This window comes from Pinus tabuliformis, chromosome X (genome assembly GCF_031772625.1).
Source record: "Pinus tabuliformis cultivar Carrire ecotype Pingquan chromosome X, CPIR1, whole genome shotgun sequence".
NCBI classification, from domain to species: Eukaryota; Viridiplantae; Streptophyta; class Pinopsida; order Pinales; family Pinaceae; genus Pinus; species Pinus tabuliformis.
The window spans coordinates 456139502-456151569 of NC_142308.1; the positions used below are offsets into that span (position 1 = coordinate 456139502).

The 12068-nt window shown below is 36.9% G+C and overlaps 1 pseudogene; it reads left to right on the top strand.

Moving 5' to 3' along the window:
* The first annotated feature begins 761 nt into the window (after positions 1-761).
* On the top strand, positions 762-1365 carry LOC149140567 (polyadenylate-binding protein 2 pseudogene; annotated as a pseudogene).
* The last annotated feature ends 10703 nt before the right edge of the window (positions 1366-12068 follow it).

Below are 12068 nucleotides of genomic sequence, written 5' to 3' on the forward strand. Positions count from 1 at the left end.
GTCTTTTATTGCTTTTTCACATTATCAATTTAGTACTTTAAATTTTAAAAGCACTAGTATCGAGCATTCCTCACTCTATGGATATGTTTTAGAGTTGCAGCGTTAGCCCCCTAAGCAGGGTAGCGTTTATCACTTTGTAAATGTCTTTTATTGCTTTATTATTTTGGTTATTAATTTAATTCATTTTGATATTTTAAAGGAGTAGAAGTCGCCATTTCTTTATTTTATGTATTCATTTTAGATTTTTTTTTTATTTGGTTATCAATGTCTTTTATTGCTTTCTTATTTTGGTTATTAATTTAATTCATTTTGATATTTTGAAAGAGTAAAAGTCTGCATTTCTTTATTTTATGTATTCATTTTAGATTTTTTTTTATTTAGTTATCAAATTGATATTCCAAGTTACTAGTTTTGAAAGACGAAAAACCAATCTAAAAGAGAGGCAAGACCAAAAAATACCACCCCGGAAATCCACATTGACAATCATTTCCATCCATGGACGTCGGCCGTGGCAAACAAATACTTCCATTAATGGTGTTCATTAAAACTATATAAACCCATCTCCATATTGTAGAAAGACCTGCGCACGACAAAGTTACCGTGGCAAGCAAATACTTCCATTAATGGTGTTCATTAAAACCATATAAACTCATCTCCATATTGTAGAAAGACCTGCACACGACAAAGTTACCCGAGACATTGCTACTCTTCATATTGTAGAAAGACCTGCACACGACAAAGTTACCCGAGACATGCTAGCAATGGAGGAGCATGAAGTGTATGAACCAGAAGACACCGAAATAGGCATTAATGAGAAAGAGTTGGATGTGATGAGCAAAAGGCTACAGGAAATTGAAGAAGAGGCAGCCGCCCTGAGAGAAATGCAGGCCAAGATCGCTCAAGAAATGCAGATCCCCGCCGTGCCAGACCCTGCTACTTCAGGGGTTGCGGATCAAGCGAGCAGAGAAGAAGCGGATTCGCGTTCTATTTTTGTTGGAAATGTTGATTACTCCTGCACTCCAGAGGAAGTGCAGCGTCATTTTCAGTCATGCGGGACAGTTAACAGGGTTACTATTAAAACTGACAAGTTTGGTCAGCCAAAAGGTTTGCTTATGTTGAATTTCTGGACGCTGTCTCTGTTCAAAATGCACTTCGTCTGAGTAACTCTGAACTTCATAATCGCCAGCTGAAGATTACAGCGAAAAGGACAAATGTTCCAGGAATGGGGCAGCACCGTTATCGAGGTCGAAGGTTCAATCCCTATGCTCGGCCTTATTATTACTTCCCCCTCCAATTTATGGGTATGGGTATGGGAAGATGCCAAGATACAGGCGCCCCATACGCTATCGGCCTTATTATTATTAATGGAAGTCATCAAAGCAGTTTTGATTGATTTGCTTGCATTTTGATTGGTCTGTGAGGACATAATTTGGTTTGCATTGTTGTGACTGGATTCTCTTTTGATTCTCTGGTAAGAGATTTAGGGAATGCATTCACTTTTGATTTCATTTGGTAGAGATTGAGAGTGGTCTACACTGTAATGCTAATGTTTGAGGAGACAGGATTGGAAATTTGATTGTATGTAGTAAACAGTGTTACTGTAATGCATTCATTTGTAATGTTTGAGGAGACAGGATTCAAATATTTGAACTTTTTAAAATCAAAATTCTAGTGTATATGTAAATTTTTTTTGAAGGGTAGATTAAATGTTTTGCAGAAGTATTCAGGGTATGTGAACAATAAGGTAGTGTAGTATATGTAATTCCTTGAATAGGTATATGTGAACAATGAGGAAATGATGAAGTGTTGTATATGTATTTCTTTAAATAGGTAGATTTGATTATGGTTGACGTGTTGTATATGTAATTCTTTAAATTTAGTAGATATTATCATGGTTGATGTTTTATAGAAAAGTATTTACAAAATCTGGTGAACCCAAATGTAGTATGGTTTTTTTTTTAATGTGTAATAGTAAGGTTGTTTTGTGTAATTAATGTTTTGAATAGTTAAATTTTAGTACTTGAAATAAGGTAATTATAAGATTATTTTGTATATGTAATTTTTTGAATGGATAGATTGAGTTTGATAGATATTTTAAAGAAGTATTTATATGATTTAAATTATAAAGTAGTAAGCAGTAAGCTTGTTTATTTAATTTTTTAACTTGGTAAAATTGAATATGGTTGATGTCTAACATCAATATTTATGGGATTTAAACCATAAAGTAGTAAGGTTGTTTTTTATATGTATTATTTTGAATTTCTAGTTTGAGTGTGGTTGATCACAAAAGTATTTACTAGTTTTGAACTAGTATCTTTAAATGTGGATTAAACTTTGATTTGAATTATGAACTTGATTTATTAATTGAAAGTTATACATGAAATGGTGATGTTTCTAAGTATGGTCACCTGAATGTCATAGGGGAGTGAAATTGAGGTGATTTTAGTTGCCCCGTGATGTGTGAGGTTTGAATCATTTATGTAGCCAAAAAACATCATGTTTTTCTTACCCAAGTGCTTGATTGTAGAAAAGTTAGGGGGAAGAGAGAGGAGGGTGGGGGGTTGTCTGGGAAGAGCAATGGAGACCACTAACAAGATAAACAAGATAAATGTGATAGATACATATAATCTATTTTGTAGATGTGAGAGGCATTCCCATGATCGTGAACATTTAAATTCAAGTTGTAGGGATAGTTGGATCTTGTAAGGGCTTGATAAGAACATCACTTTCCACATTAAAAAAGAGAGCTTCAATTACTAATAAAAGGATATTACAAGAAAGACCTATGATGGAATAATGGTGGATAGGGGGAAAGTACACAATCATGTGGGGCTAGAATATGTATGGATTCACTTGAGAGGTAGCTCACCCATGAAGGAGAATAACTATAAACATCCTCATACTTCATCGGATAACATGAAAGCCCTATTTACTTCATAAATACTAACCAACTTGGAAAATCATTAATCTGGAGGATAATATTCAAAAGGAAATTGAGAAGTTTTATAGGGGGTTGAATGAGAAGTTGCCAAATAGTCTAGCTCAAGGAATACTAGAATAACAACATAGGGTCGACAGCACATTGAGCCACACCAAGATTGCTTCTCCCTTGAATGTATTACTAATGATATGATGAAAATTACGAAGGGGGTTTTATATTTAGATCCAAAATGATGTAAATGGTGGGAATGAAAAACATATATTTCGACTACCTTTCCTAAAGTTAGTTTGTTAAAATTGCTATGTAGACTTCAACAAAGAGACTCATTCTTTAGGGAAACTTATCAATTTACACCATATGCACTCAATAATCAACTTTAGAGCATCATTTGAGAAATAACCATCCATACAAAGAACTGAAAACTGATTCCTTCTATAAAGAATGCTTCATTAGTGGCGTCAAGAAGGAGATTCAATAATAAGTGAATTTGTAATGTCTTGTTATATGGTTTGGAGCAATTGTGAGGGTCCTAGATGCGGAGATGGTGATTAATGCTAAAAAACATTAGAATTCATTCACCACACCCACTCTCCCAACGTTAATTCACCAAGTAGTTGTCCCTTAAAAATACAAAGGTTGTCTCCAACATAAATGCAAAAATATCAAAGACATGGACTTTGCTATAATTGTGATGAAAAATATGCTCCAAGTCATAGGTGTAATGAACATAAATTCTTTCAAATTGGTAAGACAAATCAACCCTCGATAGAAGACATAAATAATGAAGGAAATTTGGGATTACAAGATGGAAACACTAACACTCATCCGCAAACATTTCAACTCCACAAACCTTGAAACTCATGAGTTACATCAAGCACAGAAAAGTTAGTCCTAGTTAATAGTGGTAGTACTTACAATTTCATTCATAAGAGAGTGGTAAAAGAAAACCATTATTTTATACACCCAAAGTAGAACTTTCAAATCATGATATCTAATAGAGGTAGATGTTAAAATGTCAAACTCTAGATGGGAGATTGTTATCTCAAAACCAATCTACATGCCATCGACATGGGTGGTAACTGTGATATAATGGTTAAGAGCATGTGTTTCCTCCTAAGAGGTCACAAGTTCAAAACTAGAGGGGGGTAGAGTATGTATGCCTTCGTAGACTTAGCAGTTAAATCGCTGCAGGGAGGTGGGTCCCTTGTCCCACAAACAAGGGGGTCTCATACACAAATTTGGTGTTTGGCTTGGATGTGACCTTAAAAATGGATAATAATAATAATAATAATAATAATAATAATAATAATAATTGGGGGAAAATGGCTATGCATGTTGGGATAAGTCATGATGAATTTAAAAAAACTCTACATTAGTCTCATTAAAGAGGGGCTTGTGCACACCATTCAAGGGATTTTGGCATGCTCCCTTGAAATATTGGATTCTCATCGTATGGAGATTTTTTTTCAATCAGAAAAAAGTATTTGTATTATATAATTATGTGTTTGGTTTGCAACAAATTCATAAAAAAATTCTAATTGTTTGCTCCTTTCTTATAGAAATACAAAATTTTCTTGAGGAGAATATATTTAAGCAATAAAAGAGGGGCCTTGTAGGTGAATAGCTTACAATACTGCCCCATCAAAACACAAATTTACAACACACAACACTACCATGGAATTTTTGAAATAGACTTAATCTTCCATTAGGGAATTATATTAGGCTTGATTTGGCCACTAATCTTTAACTCACCTATCTTTAGTTTATGCCCCTCATTAGCATACTTGTTTACTTCTCTATTGAATTCTATATAGACATGGAAATATGCTTTGGATGGGAGATATTCCACAATTTTCTTGATTACTTTCATGATGTTTTTCATATATTTCTCCTTTATGAGGGAGCCTTTGACGAGATGATGTAGGATTAGGTGAGAATCTCCCATAACAATAAGTGCGTTGACTTTATGTTATTTGGCTAACAAGTCCCTGCTAGAGACCATATATCTCTACTTGATTATTTGTCTTATGACCAAGACCCCTTGAGTACTTGAACATTGCAACAATTTTTTTTCATTACCCCTATATTTTGTATAAATAGTTGTGTACTACTAATGTAAGAGTCATGACTGGCTAAAGCGATAGACTATAAACTCAAGAATTAAGTGCAAACTTAAATGGATGGACTGAGGAGAGGACACCAAAAATCCATAGTTTTGAGGGAATATGGAGCTTGCTTGTTTGAAAATTCATGAAATTTCCTGGAGTTATTATTGGAATTGTTCTGACCTAATTGAACCACTACCACTTAACAATAATTATGAGATTTCACATAGAGGTGAGGGGCATGGGATGACGCCCATCTCCCCTTGATGATAGAGGAATGGATGAGTAGATGATGAATCTTAAAGAAAGAAAAGAAGCGTTGAAGATGGTGGAATAAATGGTGGAGGGGAACATAGTCTGCTTCAAGAGCAGAAAGCAGATTGAGAAACCAAGAGAGATTGCACCTTTTTTGAAAATGAATGGATGAAGATGAAAGTATATTTACACATATTAGAGTATTCCGTGAGGTTATTCTTAATTGAGTTCTTATTCTACATCTTGGTTGGTTTGATTGTTCTTTTTTAGAGTGTTTGAGACTAGCACGAATAATGTGGAACTATGGAGCATGAGATATGGAAGCAGAGGAAGTCATGGAGAAAACTGTTGAGCAATGCTCTCTATGAAATTCATGTGAAATTTTGGGTGTTGTTCCCTATGTTTTGTGTTTGAGTCCACTAGATTGTGTGTCTATGCCTGTGTGGTTAGTGGGAAGCTTAGTGGATGCCTATCTATCATTATGGTGCTTGTTGTATAGCTAATAAACCACCTGTATAGGGAAATCTAAGTCACTAAGGAGAACTCCACACCCATTCTCCCCAAGGAAATTCACCAAGAAGAACTCTTACTCATCTCTTAAAAGTACAAAGGTTGTCTTGAACATAATTAGAAAAATACCAAAGACATCAAATTTTCTATAATTTTGATGAAAAATGTGTTTTAGGTCATGTGTGTAAAGAACATAAATTGTTCCAAATTGCTAAGACCAATCAAAACTTGATTTAATACATAACTAGTGAAGAAACATTGGCATTACAAGATAAGGACACTAACACTCATCCTTAGTCATTTCAACTCCATAAACCTTTTTACTAATGAGCTACATAAAGCATAGAAAGTTATAGTCCTAGTTAATAGTGGTAGCATTCACAATTTCATTCGCAAGAGAGTGGTAGAACAAATTCACTATTTTGTACACCCGGTGTAGAACTTTCAAATCATGATCATTAATAGAGATATGACAAAATGTGGCAGTAGATGTTAAAAGTGCCAAACTCTAGATGGGAGACTATTAAAAACCCATCTACATGTCATCAACATGGGTGGTTGTGATATAATATTGGCGGAAAATGGTTATGTGTCATGTACCTTCTCAAACACATTAGTAACAGGGTGCTGCTACACAATTTTGCACATTTTTGACTAAGAGGGCCCCATATTTTCGACTTAGGGACTTAGGGGCCAAATCGACTTTATTTAGCTGCTATTGGAATGTGGGGGCCACACACATTGGAGTTCAAATTAGCCATTTGATATGCTTGGAGGGAAAATCGAAGCATAATGGAATAGCCGTAGTGTGGGGTATCTAGTGGTGTACATGGATAGGTTGCAGCATATAGTGGCATTCATGGAGTGCGGAGGTACTTGGTGGTATGCAGTGACACATAATGCGGTGCAACAGGCTCTTGGAGCTTTCGCTCCAGGGAGACTTATGGATAGAGATAGTAGGTGTACCATTGGAAGCAACTCACCTAGGAAGGATGAGGACATTATCGAGCATTTGGGGACACCATGTTTAGTGGAGGCAAGGCCTCGAGGGAGTTATCAGCAGTTCAACTATGGGAGACTTCCTCAGAAATTTCCCACTGTCTACCCTAGCGATTTCTCGAAAGGGTCGCTCAAAGGAGATCCAGACCAACAAACACCACCCCAAGGTCCATAATCACAAGGTACATGACCTTTCAACTTGCTTAACAACATTTAGTCTAATGAATTTCCATCCATCCACGTTGGCCTTGGAAAACATATACTTCCATCAATGATGTTCATCAAAAATATATATACCCATTTCCATACGGTAGAAATACTTAAACACCATAATGTTACCAAACACTAGGAGATGAGCTAATAATGGACGAGGAGCATGAAGTGTATGGTAGGGAAATTCCAGAGTATGAACCATAAGACATCGAAATTGACATTAGTGAGAGATTTGGATGTGATGAAGAAAAGGCTACATGAAATTGGAGAAGAGGAAGTCACCCTTAGAGAAATGCATGCCAAGGTCACTCAATAAATGCAGATCCCCGCCATGCTAGACCTTGCTACTTCAACTACTATTTTTTTATAAATGTTATAGTTAGGTTATTTATAGTATTTCCCTAGCTTCCAAGTATTGCAAACAAAGAAAGGAATTTATCTTCATCCATATAAGTATGCATGTGACCTTCTTCATCATTTTCATGCGGAAGACTATAAATCAATCACTTATTCCTTCAATATAACTAAACCTAGACACAATAACAATCCATTTGACTAAGTTATTCACAATGGAAAATCCTAAAACAAATATCGAGAAGAATATGTAGAGCCAAATTTTGAATCCATGAGGTGTAAATTAGTTGGTTTTTATGGGGTTTAGTCCCTATCATGTCTCAGGTTCTTATCTCATGGGTAGGGTTGAGAGTGGGAGCTAGTTGTGGGGGGTTACATTGCCCCAAGAGGCATCCAGGCTCGATTAAGTCTCACATATTCCTGGTAACAACATCCTGTTGTTGGGAAAATTGTTCTTCCATCCAGCATGTTGGTTAGCCCCAACTTTGGCACAATATATTATTGAAAAAATTATGTAGAACCTAACTTCTTTGAAACATAAATATACTATGATAATGAAAAGAAGATAAATTGGAATTTGGTTCTTCTATCCAACATGTGGGTTGGCCCCAATCTAGGCACAATCTAATGTTGAAAAAAAATATAGAACTATACTTTTCTAAAAAATAGATATATTGTAATAATGAAGAATACTTAGATTGAGATTTGGTTCTTCCATCCAACGTGTGGGTTGGCCCCTAGGAAAAATATAGCGTTGTAAAAAAATATAATATAGAACCACACTTTTCTAAACTACCACTATACTATAATAATGAAGAATGCATAATAAAAACACATAATGAATAATATAATTATGTTGTAATAATGAAGAATACATAGATCGAAATTTTGAAAGAATGAAGACTACATATAGAATTTCAATGTTTGTATTCTGCATGAATACAATATAGTTATATCGTTTATTATGTATATTCTTCTATGTATTCTTGAAGGGGGCCACCCATAGTGGAGTTTGAATTAGCCATTCGATATGCTTGGAGGAAAAATCGAATGGGTGGATAGAGGGGCCCACATGAGGCTAAGGGGTCCCAAGGAGTTATAAAAAGAGACTAGCTCTCATTTTGTTTTCATTCTGAATATTTGACAAACAAACTCACTTTTGTATGATTTGTTGCTTAGCGAGTCTACCCACTGTTTAGCCACAAGTCTTTCGCAGGGAAGATTCAACCTGTACTTTCGGGGGCCATCTGTGCCCACCCTAGGGAGGTTGTTCGACAGAGATTGCAGAAGTTTCCAACAGTGATTCACAGCTCATCCAACCACGCAGAGGAAGGAACTGTGTGTTTTCTGGGTAGCTAGAAATATGGAGAGGTTGATTTAGCCAGCCAAGAGGGCCCTCACTTGTTGGGAGTTTTCAGGAGCAAGGAAGGTGGAGGACTGAGGATATTTTATCAGTGTTTTGCAGCTAGTACATGCAGCAGTATACATTTCTGGGCAAAGAGACTGCACGATGGCCTCCAACAACAAATTCGTGGGGCTTAATTGAGTAGCCATCAAGGCCAAGGATCATCTAGGAAGCAAGGGATCAAATAGTATATGGGAAAGCAACATTTGAGGGGTGTTTCCAGGTGGATTTGCAGGCTGTTTCCTGCAAATTGAATTTGGCTGCAGTAGTCGGAGAGAAGCTCCCAAGAGGCTGAAAATCCAAAGTCAAAATTAGAGAAAATCCCTTCTGGGTTTTGTCCAAGGAGTCTAAGGCTAAAAAGGTAGTATTTTTTGGGTAGTTTTTAGGCACTTTACAGTAGGCCGAAGTCAGCAGATCAACGGTTTACTGGGACAACACAGAGCATAGTAGAGCAACTGTTGAACAATCATCTTTCCAGCTATTCTACCACCTGGGTTTGGTCCAGCTTGTCCTTGAGATCCAAGTTCAAGCGCACTACTCCATTTATATATTGTATTCATGCTCTCATATTTCATAATATATGGCTCAGTAGTTCTAATATTACAATGTTTCATAGTTGTTTGCTAAATTTTTCTAATTTTCCATTGTTGCACTGTTTGTTTAATTGGTTTATCACTTAAATTACTATTTAAAAACCCCTACTTTCACTACATATTGTAGGTATCCATTTTTTCATTAACATTTTAAATACCCCTTTATATTTTTTCATTAACTTTTGGATCCATTTTTTATACCTACCAATACAAAAACCCTCTACCCCCTATATATCCCCTAATATATTATGTCATTTTTTTCTCAATAAATATCCCCCAATGGGCATGTATGCACATTGATGAGTTTCATTGTACACTACCCATGGCTCAAGGGAGATTCAATATGCAGGGATTTTGGGCTGGAATCCACTGGAGTGATGAGAGGTTGGCTCAGTTGAGGAAGGTGTTAGTCCTGATCCATCCTTGTCCTTACAACATAGACACTAGAGGTGCATAAGCCGTGGGAGTACAACCATCCACACTATGTGGGGAATGTCGACAGAATCAGGGCACCAAATCTCCTGGAAAGGAGCAGGTAGGCCAGAGACAGTTAAAGGATGAGTCAAGGAGATGATTTTGCTAGTGGATATCTAGTCTCAGACATTAGGGGCCTAAGGAGGAGATTGAACATGAGGTAGAGGACACGCGGGAGTGTGAGGATCACATTGGTATACCTAGTGTGGCACAAGAGTCACTGTTGTTGGAGGCCTCTTTGATAGAACTAGTTGACACCTTGGGGGAGAAAGTAGAGCATACACCCATAGGACCATCCTTTCATGAGCTGTCAGGAAACATCCCCACTGTTGATGAGGAGCCAATAGATGCAAAGGCATCCAGATCTATGACACAGTTGTCGGACGACAGTCACCTACAACTAACTGATGAGCGTGTATTGCATGTTGGGTTGTTTAGGGAGGAGCAATTGGAGGCTCATGTGGAACCCATGATGGAGTAGAATGTGCAACGATCCTTTGGGCTAGCCAATGATGAGGGGCAACATAGAGACCGCATGTTGGGATTTGAGCACAGTTCACTTTAGAGGCACACTGACAGGATCTAAAGCATTATCAGCCCATCCTTACGCATTGGATTGAGAGAGACGGAGTTGTATAGACATACCAAAGGGGATGACCAAGTTAGCAGAACTGTTGGGTCTCCTTTTCCCATTGGAGAGAGAGACATAGCTACATAGTCAGATCTCATGTGTTGACCTGGGTAGTGGGATGAGACGGTCAGAGTTGCACAAGATGTAACATCCGTGTGTTAGGCTTGTTCTATGTGCTAGATTTTGTGCATTTGATCCCTCTCTTAGGGTTGGATGGTGAGAGATTATGAGTTGGTACCCGTGGAGTGGGCTAGACTCATGGAGATGGTCGTAGTTCGGAGTAAATCTTAGTGGGAGCTCTCAGACATTGAGGGTGTTGGAGGCCCAAGTTGGCATTGGGATCCAAGTAGGGCTTCCTATCTGATATAAAACATGTGGGATGGCTATGGCATTGATAAGGTAGTCAAGCCCATGCCTGAGCACATGCATTCCTTAGGGGAGATCCAGTTGACGCTAGTGGCCAGGTGGTTTGTGGTCATAATCCATTGGTTGTTTTGGCATGTTGGTTGTGCATGGGGGTACAGGATGATTAACATTATCTCATAGGAGATGGTTCGAGGAGGTGGTGTGGGTCAGCCACCAGAACAAATATTGTATGTAGACGATGTTCTCCCATTAAGCTTTAGGATTCAGGGGTCACAGACGATCGGCACAGTAGAGATATCTCGCCTAGTAGGAGTGGAGTTAGGGTGCTCAGGTCTACCAAGATGGACAAGGTGACATGACGCATGTCACGGTGGGGTTGTTGTACCTCTGAGATAATAATGGTCAGCTATTATGCCAGAGCATCTAAGATAAATGTTTTGGGGGTTTTGTTTTTATTTGGGAGACCAATGGATGAAATAGATATAGAACTGATGTGTCTAACCTCTTGAATAATATCAATATCTCAACAAAGGGCTGCTATAAATATTTACATAGTGGAATAGCTTTTAAGATGATGAGCAAAAACATAAAAGTAATATGATTGCCACAGTTTTTAAATTGAAAGCTAGATAATCGTAAGTATGAAAAACTTTAAACTATGTTTACAAGTTTTAGAAAATACACATGAGCTTACAAAAGATGCTGATGATTTATTAATTTTGAGGGAATTAATTAAACAAACAGTCCATTAATTCATTCTCTTTATAGATTATCACTTCAGAAATCTTATAGGAATAGATTGAAATACAATTACTCCTACCTAGTTATCTCTACAAGACACAAGTATATGAAGAAAAACATAATGAATGACACTGGAAACACTTACAGGAAACACAAACTGTGCAAAACAGAATTTAGAATCCTTTGCTTCGTATTAATGATCCAGAAAGATTAATTACATCAATTATCTAGAAATGATTCTTCAAGGTGCAACCCTTAACAATTTGTGAAGAGAGTTATTTATACAACAGCAGGATGAAAAATACCCTGAACTACTTTTACAAAAATAGGTTATTTACACAATCAAAAATAAAACTGTCTAATGATTTGGCACTGCTTTGGTGTTGTGTTGTTTGATGACTATCATTGAAAAAGTTGAAAAGTGGTTGAAGCTCGCTGATTGTTCCCTCAAAAACTGAATGTTGTTCAATAATCCTTAATT